This window comes from Malania oleifera, chromosome 12 (genome assembly GCF_029873635.1).
Source record: "Malania oleifera isolate guangnan ecotype guangnan chromosome 12, ASM2987363v1, whole genome shotgun sequence".
Taxonomy (NCBI): domain Eukaryota; kingdom Viridiplantae; phylum Streptophyta; class Magnoliopsida; order Santalales; family Ximeniaceae; genus Malania; species Malania oleifera.
The window spans coordinates 38,205,158-38,216,030 of record NC_080428.1 but is presented as its reverse complement, the minus strand read 5'-3'; the positions used below and the strand labels follow the sequence as shown (position 1 = coordinate 38,216,030).

The window sequence follows — 10,873 nt, the reverse complement described above, 5'->3', positions numbered from 1 at the left end:
TACAAATGAAATTTAAATGTCTTCAATCTTCTTTACTCTTATGACTTCCTTGGAATGCGCCAGATGGTATGATCTTGGAGTTTCTTCTAACTTCCAATTCCCTTGATCTTATGTGTGCAGAAATTTAGACATGTTTACATACTTAGCTACACATAATATACTAGTACTTTGTCAACATTAAAATAGAGATCGGACTCAAAAAGTCAACAAAGGTTACCCAAGTCTTTGGGTCAAATCTAGAAGTAATCAGGTATAGGTATAATCTAGGGTAATCAAGCATAGGTGTTCGGATTTGGGTCAACACTCGGGTCTAGGTATTCCGAATTCAAGTCAAATACCCGAATCGTGTTTGGTATATTTTAGGAAAATTATTTTTTTTTCTACTTGAATTTAAACTCTAATTATATGTGACGACCTGATTTTATACCATTGTTTTTTTCAATACAATCATAAACAATAATCCAACAAACATCTCTGATACCATATATCAACATAACCCGATCTGAAGTGGGTATCGAGAAATCTGTCCATCAAAACATACTATCCAAACAGCAGAATACATAAAGTGTCTGGGACCCATATACAATACCAAAGTGTTATAACCCCCTACATATACATATACATTCCCAAAAATTTACAAAATACTCTAGGGGTTATATCAAAAACATATCCCCAATTCCAAACACTTACCTTGAATACTAGGGTAACAAGATCTCCTCTACCTCGGAGCTCTTTCTGCTTGTTTGTCCTGATTTCCTGAAATGTTTAAATTTTGGGTGAGACACCTCTCAGCAAGACGGAATATTGATAGTGTGTGGCAACATGAGTTTTATATATAGATATATATATATATATATATATATATATATATATATATATCATAACACATTCATTTAAATAATTATATCAATTGGGAAAAACATACAGATTTGTACTTATAATCATATATATAAACACAGTTTCATAAGTTTTCATTTTTCATAATCATATTCTAGTTCATGAGTATCCACTAGCATATAACACAATGCGTCTGTAACTCATGGCTGTTCATTTTTCATTTCATTTCTCATTTTCATATTCTAGCCCATGAGTATCCACCAGCATATAGCACAATGCGTCAGTAACTTATGGTTGTTCATCATATTGTAACATACAATTATCGTGTCTGTAAAAAGGAACCTTCCTGAGGATATTCATGTCACATCATCATGTATTCACCCCACATGACCGAGATATGTAACCCATAGGCGGGACCTAACTGTCCTACCAAGTTAGATCAAAACTAAACGCGTCTATAGTACGATTGGCCTACCCAATCCTAGTCCGAACCCCAAGGGGTAACTCTACTCTTCTCAGGCCTAATCGACTGTCTCACCACACTTTATACAAGACGTGTGGTTGCACTAACACATATGCTAGCAATGGTATCGTGTTCTTTGTATATCTTTGGTCCATCAGTTTTTCATTTCCACATTTTTGTATTCATATTTCATCATGTCTATATATCTCATCATATTTGTTTATATCTCATTTCATGTCTGTGTATATCTCATTTCATCATTCTTGTATAAAACATTACTGTGTATATCACAAATCTTCATTTCTATATAAAACATATATGTGTTTCTTATATTTTCATATATGTATAAAACATATTACTATATCTCATATTTTCATATCTACATAAAAACATATTTGTATGTTTCATAACTTCATTACTATATAAAATCATATCTGTGTTTCTCATACATCATTTCTCAGTATAAATCATATATTTCAGTATCAATCACATTCTCAGAATAAAACTGTTATTTCATATTCCTCATGCCACATAGTTTTTTTTTTTTTTTTTCTCCTGATAATCATAGTATAATAATCACAAGGAAATATCCATTTCATAGTTTTCCAAAATCATATAAAGTATTCTCATTTCCACATATTTTAAATTAACCAGTTAATTTCCTAAAAATATCGGTTATAATTTATTCCCTACCTGCTTTCTGAGAGGGTGCTTACTAAGATCTCTAAACCAACACCCATGGCATTCGGAGCTCAAAACCCTCAAATCACATTTTTCCAGTTTAATCAGCTTAACCCCAGAATTACAATTATCGTAATATTCCTACGCTCACACGCTCCCATTAATCGATTAAATTCTAAAAATGCGGGTATGATCAACTTCCCATATTTAAATTTAATTTCTAACATATTTAAAAATGCTAATATGATCAAATTCTCGCAATTTAATCCAATTCCAAAATATTCCCCCATAAATTCCATTTAATCAAATCCCTATAATTTAACTTAATCCCAAAACATTCTCAAAAATCTGATAGAATCAAATACTTCAATTTAACAATCACCTATTATAATTTAATTGTGACGCCCCGATTTTCATACCATTTTTTTCTATATAATCAACATATATATATACCACATATCGACCACGTCAACCACTGATACCATATTACATAACCCAACCCGAAAGTGGGTACCAAGTATACAATCACACTCATACACAACCCTAATAGCGGAAGACATTTCATAATTATATATATACATACCACAGCGAATACACATACTAGAGTACTACTATTTATATATATAAGTCTAATACATAAACCTCTAAGGGAATCAACCCTCCCTAACTCAAAATACTCAGTCTGACTACACAGCGTATCAACTTCCCTCTATCTCAGAGCACTATCACCGGATCTATCTCGGTGTCCTGAAATATTTAAATGATTGGGTGAAACACATCTTAGTAAGACAGAATAAATTATTTACAGTGTGTGGCAGTATAAGATTTATTATATCATAACATATATTTGTTCAGTAACAATATCTTCTGAGAAAATATACCAATTCCATAATCATAATCATATAGATATACAAAACAAGTTTTAATAAGCTTTTACTTCCATTTCCAAAATCATTCATTCGTAACCCAAGTTTACCGACGAAGTTCCTGAAAATAAGGAAGCTTACCCGCCTATACAAATAACTTCCCTCTACCCTGATATCGTTTGCATCTTAGCCCGATTAACCCTAGTTCAACTACAACTGATACTTATCAGAGCACTCACATTACACAGTAAGCCCTCAGGCGGTGTGTTTTACTTCGCTTTAATTATTTATTAACTCGCGTTGTTTCATTTTCCATTTTCTTTCTCGTTTCCATTCTCATTTCATTTCCATTTTCGTTTCCTTTCATTTTCATTTTCATATCAAGCTCACGAGTGTCACTAGTTATCAATACATCCTTGTTTGTACTCATGGCTGCCCTCAAGATATCTCTCCACGTCATGCTTTTCCCAATGAATAGGGTTTTGCAACCCGAAGGCTAAACCTAACCGTAGTTGGTCAACCTGGTTAAAACAAATAACATCATATATCCCGTATTTGTAGTACGACTGGCCAACCAATAGCCCTAATCTAGACTCAGGGGGCACAACAACTCTACTATATAGCTCAGTTGACTATCCCACCACATGCTCCACGAGCCCATGTGGTTGCACTAACACCACTAACAACGGTACCGTGCTCTTAATATCATAACTCATCATTAGGGTTTCCATATCCATCTATCAGGGTTATCACTGCTACCTACCAGCAATCATTATATGGTATTGTCATTTCATCAATCACATGTATGTATTTCCCTTTCGAAATTTCACATTTCATTTCACACAATTTAATATTTATATTGCAGAATTAACGGTGCAATATTCACATTTCACATATTCACATTTCCCATAATCATATTTCCCATTTTCATATTGCAGAATTAACATTGCAATATTTTCATTTCACATATTTACATTTCCGATTTCTCATATTCACATTTCTCATTTTTATATTATAGAATTAACATTACAATATTTTCATTTCACATATTCACATTTCAATATCAGTATCCTTAATACATTTCATAATTTCAATGATATTTTCTCAGTTCATAATTTATCTCATCCCATACTATCATATACATATCTTATTTTACAATTACTCAGTATTTCTCAAAACACATTATCATATCTTAGAAGATATATATATATATATATATATATATATATATATATATTACAGTGCATTTTACTTCCATTATTTTTTCACATTTTAAATCCCATATATCAATACATATTTCATAAACTCATATTTCTCAGGGTAATTTATTTAACCCAGTTTAAACATTTCTCAATATAAATCATATACCACACAAATTTCATCTGATATTTATATCATAAATAAATTTCAGGAAAAATATTATACATCATTTTCACATATTTTTCAACTCATAATTTCCATAAAAAGACTATTATAATTTATTCCTCTTACCTTACTTACTGAGAGGTCCACTAACACCCCAATTTTGACGTTCGTCGGCGTTTCCAACTCAAAAGCCTAAAAATACATTTTTAACAAATCAATCAGCTCATTTCCCACAACAATTTCTATATAATACTACCTACATTTCAAATACTCCAAACAACCTATAATACCCTTAAATCTCTTACTTGCCCTAATTTTGGGATGATGCCTCAGAACTCCAAACTAGAAGTCTACTCCACCTATATTGCAGTGAATCTTCCCAAGAACCTCGTGGCGGATCCCGATCATCAATCCAGGCTTTAACGAAACTGAAAATGAAGAGACAGGAGAGGGAACCATGGTTCTAGAGAGAGAGAGAGAGAGAAATTGTACGCTGAAATGAGAGTTTCCAACATTTATAACCTGGCATTCATTGACGAATTCAAGTGGTTCATCGACGAACCCATGAAGACACTTCATCAATGAGGAGGTCATTTCATCAGCGAACCTGCAATTTCCCTAAACTCCCAAAACTCTCGGTAATGCCTCGTCGATGAGACACGTGTACCTCATCACCGAAATCTATAAGACATTCGTTGACGAAGACCCTGGGTTCGTCGACAAAGCCCTATTTTCTCTCCCTTTAAAAATTTCATTTTTCCTTCTCTTTCACTTCTTTTATTACTTTATTAATTTAATTTTGTTGGGTCTCTACATTCTCCCCTCCTTACAAAATTTCGTCCTCGAAATTTGCCATACACCACATTTCCATTCTTAAAGAAAAGCACTCCCATTTTATTAATCACCCTCACCTGGTTACATAAGGGTTCTAAAAGATTACAACCATTGAAAGAAAATTCTCCCCAAAATCATTAAACCAAAATACTACCTATACTATACAAATTCAATTACATAACTTAATCCTAACTCCCACTAAACAACTGTGAGTATGTAGAGACCTGAAAATTATAATAATTAAATAATAGAGGAAGAAAAATTTTAAAGGGTTAGAGCACGATTCGTCAACGAATGTCTTGGTTTCGAAGACAAACTTCCTGTAGGATTCGTGGATGAGTCTCAGTGTCTCGTCGACGAAGAGATATCGAGAAGGGGTAATTCAGACCTATTGGTTCGTCGACGAGCCCTTTACCTTCGTCGACAAACTCCCTTCTTCGGTTCATCGACGAGACCACGTGTCTAGTCGACGAAGTCACGTGGCAACAGATTATATAAAAGCACAAAACTCAAATTTGGAAGAAATTCAATTGCCCTCCTCTCTCTCTCTCTCTCTCTCTCTCTCTCTCTCTCTCTCTCTCTCTCTCTCTCTCTCTCTCTCTCTCTAAATTTTGGTGTCTCTACCTTCTCTCTAAATTTTCAACTTCGTCTCTCCCCGGTTCGATAATTAGAAGCTACCACGATAATCCTGAGAAGATTCTCTACAACTTAACCAGAGTAGAAGTTTGATTTAAAAAGTTTGAGTACCATCCCAAAATTATGGTAACTGGGTTATTTAAGGTATATTTGGTTAGTAAACTTTTCTAAGCCCACATTTTGTATTAAATATTGATATACTGATGGTTGGGATGATTAAATTAGGGTGTTACGATTTCAGGGTCTGTGCTTCCAAACACTGTAGGCGTGGGTTAAGGATCCCAGCAGGTGTAATCTCAAGAACCCAGGTAAAAAGTAATTTATAGTTTAGAAAATGTGAGCATGATGATTATAGTTGTTTAAGCGACATAATTGTGTATCTGAAAATAAAGAGTTGGTTCCTCTTCTTTAAACACAAGAAGTAAACTTGGCTTTTAAACCATAAATACTCAAAAAATCTATCCTCTTTTGTAGAAATTTTAAAAACATAAAAGATAAGATTCAAATTGTGAGCTAGTATTGAACCAAGTCGAACAATTCTACGCAAAGAATCAGAGATACTCACATTATACGCAAAGAATCAAAGATACTCACTTTCACCCTCTTCAAGGTCACACTCATTGAGTAAACAAAAATGATTTTAAAATGTTAATATTCAAAATGGCATCTTAAAATACCAACTAAAGATTTGATCTTCACCACAGCATCTGCAGCCTTGGAACATATTATCTATATCTAAGACGTACAGCATACAAAGAAAAGTTTCCCATTTTAGTGTCTGCTTTTATTTCAAGAATTCATATTATGATGATGAACAAATGTTAAGGGCGCAGAAAATAAAGTCAGCCAAGTTATATGAGTATACAACACAGAAGGCAAAAAATCAATGTATTCAGTTGTTGATCATTCCTGACTATAGACATCTCCCAACGTGTTGGCTGTGAGCTGAACTCCATTCCAACATTTTCTCAATAATCAGTTAATTGCCTCATCACAAGCAATTTAGAAATTTGAGTGCCCGAAAAACGGTTTTCTTGGACTACAAAATGTAAAATTTCGCTAGCTTGACATCTCCAGAATTCTTGATGCAACTCCATCTCTATCTTTCCCATAGCTAGGGCAGAAATGATTGGTGTTGGGAGAGATACATATATCAAGCTATATCCTCTTCTTTCTTAATAAATTCCATTTTCTATCCACAAAAAATTACATCAAGCTATAAATATGAGGCAACAATCAAAGGAGTCTGATTGGAAATCAAAGGACAAAAGTGCACGAGTTTTTGTTAGTTCAAACTCCAAAGCAAGTTTCACTTATCAATCCATCCCCTCTTAAATCAAATGAAGATCTAAGGCAGTATTAAAAATATAAATATCCATCAAGAACTTTTATATAAATTGGTTAGAGTGGATAGGTAATTGGTTTCCATTTAAATCAAATTTGCTGATTATCTGCTGAAGATCCGAGGAACCAATCCCACTAAACCAAAAGAAAAGGGTCACAGAGATGCAAGAAAGACTATACTGTCCAAAGTAACTGAACAGACCTAAACTAACCATTGAAAGCACAAATATTCCTTTCCAACCATCACATCACCCCTTAATGACTACACAAAACCACGATATGCTAACATCTTTATGCCTTCCAACACCTTTGGATGAAATCAACATGACTGCCTCCAAGAAACTCGCATACATCCAACACTCAGAAAACAAACCGAACTTATTCCTTAAAACTCCAGCCCGCTGAATAATGTAAGAATAAAGGAGAATAGAGACTCATTACTATTATAACACAAAAGAACATGGCGCGCAAGGTGTTGGTGGGGAGGGGGGGGGGGTTGTGGGTGGGGGGTGTCGTCCTGGGGTTGGGCAATATACATCCTTCTCCTCTATAGCAAATTTTTCAAGTAAACTCTATCAAAGGTGGCTAACCAGAAGGAGGACTTGACCTTTGACAGCACTTTGGCTTTTCAAATACAATTTACCAGAGGAAAGGGAGTGGAGTAATGAATCAAATGGTATTAGAAAGATTTGCAAGAAAACATTCCCCAAGCACCCAAAGCCCAGATCTAGTAATTCCTTCTGGAAGAAGGTCAAAAATAATCTGACAAATTAGGTAACAAGAACAGTGTAAGATGAAGTTTTAACATTAGCTTTGCTTATTTATTTTTGGGATAAAACATCACAACCTTTTGAGCACTCTATGCCAAAGAGAGTTGGCTTATAAGGTAAAACGGAATAATCACTTCCCCAATAGAGTTAAGTTCTTTAGATATTAAGTCAACAAGACCCAGCCCTGATGTAGGACAGTCCTAAGTAGCCCTAGTCTTACGGTTGACCCTCTTTGTAGCGCACACAATATCACAATCTATGGGAAGAATTGAATTAACCAAACACGAACATCACAAACATATTCTAATAATCACAAGTTGTTGAGATTTTGACAACGTATATGATTTTAAAAGCCCTTAGTTGATCATTTCATTCAAGTAATCAAGTTCACATTAAAAGATGTTATATTAGAAGTCTTAGATCACAAGTCCTAGCGTACAAATCAAATATCCCTAAGCACCGTACAAGCAAGCATGCTCATGTTGAAAATCTAGGAAGATTCAAAGAGAATGAACAAGGTTTTTCAATCAAGGATTCCAGTAGAGTTTCAAGGCTTATAAGGTACTTTTAGGGGCTGATTTAGATGGTCACAAACAAAGAATTGAAACGAGCTTACCAAAAGGTTCGAAATGATAAACACCAAGACACACGAGTACTCGATCGCATCACAAACAAGCTTGTTGATCCTTAAAAAACTTGAGACAAGAATGAAGCTTGAGGAACATTGTGGATGTGAGTTATCAAAGAGAAGTGGGTGTGTACTGTTGATGATGACATTGATGTTGTCGTGATCTCACACCACCCAATCTCCGGGGAGACGGAATGTAGCCTCACACTACTCACTCACAAGAAGAGGAACAAGATTCACAAGTTCAAGCAAAGGCTTCTTTTTTCTAATTGATAATGCAATGATGCCTTTTACAATACAAGTGATGGCATATTTATAGTCTTACATAAGCATGCACATGACTTACACATGGCTTCTTAAGAGATTAAAGAAAATACAAAAGTAAAATAAACATTTAAAACATAGGTAAAGAGGTTTCAAGGAAATAGTTTCTCATAGGAAATAGGTGTCTAAGAACTAGAATAATTATGATAGTGAAGTCTATGAACTTAAAATGAAATAAATGCTTCTTGAAAAACTAAGACTCTTTGACTTACAAGTTGTCATCCTCTTTCCAAGCTATCTTCCAAAAGAAGCTTCAATTGCTACAAATAAACGTCACATCCAATGGTAGACTTTGGGTGGTTGTCCACGTGTTACAATATCCGCGAAAGATACTTGAGGTACATGTTGATCCCCATCATCTTTCCCCGACCGAAAAGAATTCTCCTCCGGATAATTATGTCGAAAGTACTCAGTATACAGCTCCGGGTTGGGACGAAGGACATCATCTTTAAGAATCTGCTTTCGAATAGTGGCTTCCCTTTCCATTTGACCAGAAACTTTTGGTACGTTCTAGCTCGTGTGGTTGTTTTAACATCCAAAATGTCTTCAATTTGGTCAAGTTTCTTTGGTGGGGCTAATGGTGATGGCAAAGGTCAATTTGGCTTTTCGGGTGCAACTGGAGTTATGAATGGAGTAGGTTCATCTACAAGGTTAGTAGGGCTAGGTTCTGCATAAGAATTAGCTTCCAAAAAAGGCATAAGATCTTCAACATTAAATACATTGCTTATACCAAAATCATCGAGAATATCTAACATGTAAGCATTAGAACTTATTTTCTTGAGAACTTTAAATGGTCCCATCTTTATGGCATGAAGCTTTCTTACCTTTCCTGAAGGGATCCATTTGGAGCGAATTCAAACCGTAACCATATCACCTTCTGAAAATTCCTACAACCTGTAATGTACATCAACAATAAATTTATAATGCTCATTGCTTAAATTGATTTTCATTCTTATCTTAGAGTGTAAATCATGTATGTGCCTTGCAAATGTATCGGCCAGCTCACTCGCTCTAGACTCAGGTGGTAGTGGAATGAGATCTACAGGCTTCCTAGGATTATATCCTGTAACAACCTGAAATGGGGTAAGTCATGTGGTCCTATTCACTGAGCTATTGAATGCAAACTCGGCCATATGAAGGCATAAATCCCAAGTTGTGATGTTCTCACCTACCAAACATCTCAATAGGTCCCCAAGGCTCCTATTCACCACTTCAGTCTGCCCCATCAGTATGTGGGTGATATGCACTAGAAAATTTGAGCTTGATACCTAGAAATGTCCATAAGGTTTTCCAAAAGTAACTCACAAACTTCACATCCCTATCAGAAACAATGGTTTTGGGAAGACCATGAAGTCTCACTACTTCACTGAAAAATAGTGGCAATCCTGTAGGCATCATGTGTTTTATTGCATGGAATAAAATGCAACATTTTGAAAATATTTCCACAACAACAAACACTGAATCATTTCCCTGGCAGTCCTAGGGAGACCTAACACAAAGTCCATATTAATATCCCTACCATAGGATGTGCGGCACGGGCAAAGGGGTATACAATCTTGAGTTTTGTTTCCTACCCTTCGCTGTATGGCAAGTACGACATTGTGAAACAATCCTAGCAACATCTCTCTTCAGACTAGGCCAGTAGAACCTATCCTCAATCATAGCTATGGTTTTATCTCTACCAAAGTGACCCATAGTACCTCTAGCATGTAATTCCCAAATCAGCTAGTCACGTAGAGATGTGCATGGGATATAAAGTCTAGCTCCTCTAAAAAGAAATCCATCATGAATCAAAAAGTCTGGGTGAGATCTAGGAACTTCTTGAAGCAAATAAAAAAAGAAATCATAGAAGTCTTTATACTGAGAGTACTATTGCTTGATGTTATCGAAGCCAACAACTTTCACCTGAAGAGCTTGTATAGTGGCTACAACTCGGCTCAAAGCACCAGCAAACTTGTTCTCAACACGAGCTCGGTGTTTGAGTACAAACGTGTATGTATGTACTCGACCCATTTCATATGTCTATGCCCTAACTTCTTCTGAGGATGTAAATACCTAAGGGTTTAGTGGTCTGAGTACAGGACAAACTCTTGAGGAAGGAGGTAGTGTCTCTAGTGTCGCAATG

The 10,873-nt window shown here is 35.3% G+C and overlaps 1 protein-coding gene across 2 annotated transcripts in view; it reads right to left on the bottom strand.

The window, feature by feature from the left end:
• Window positions 1–457: 457 nt before the first annotated feature.
• The window catches only part of LOC131145194 (uncharacterized), a 28,503-nt gene continuing 18,087 nt past the window's right edge, over window positions 458–10,873 (bottom strand). For both annotated transcript variants that reach the window (XM_058094333.1, XM_058094334.1), the window contains one exon: window positions 458–756. The gene's annotated coding sequence lies outside the window, so the exon portion shown is untranslated. The remainder of the gene's footprint in view (window positions 757–10,873) is intronic.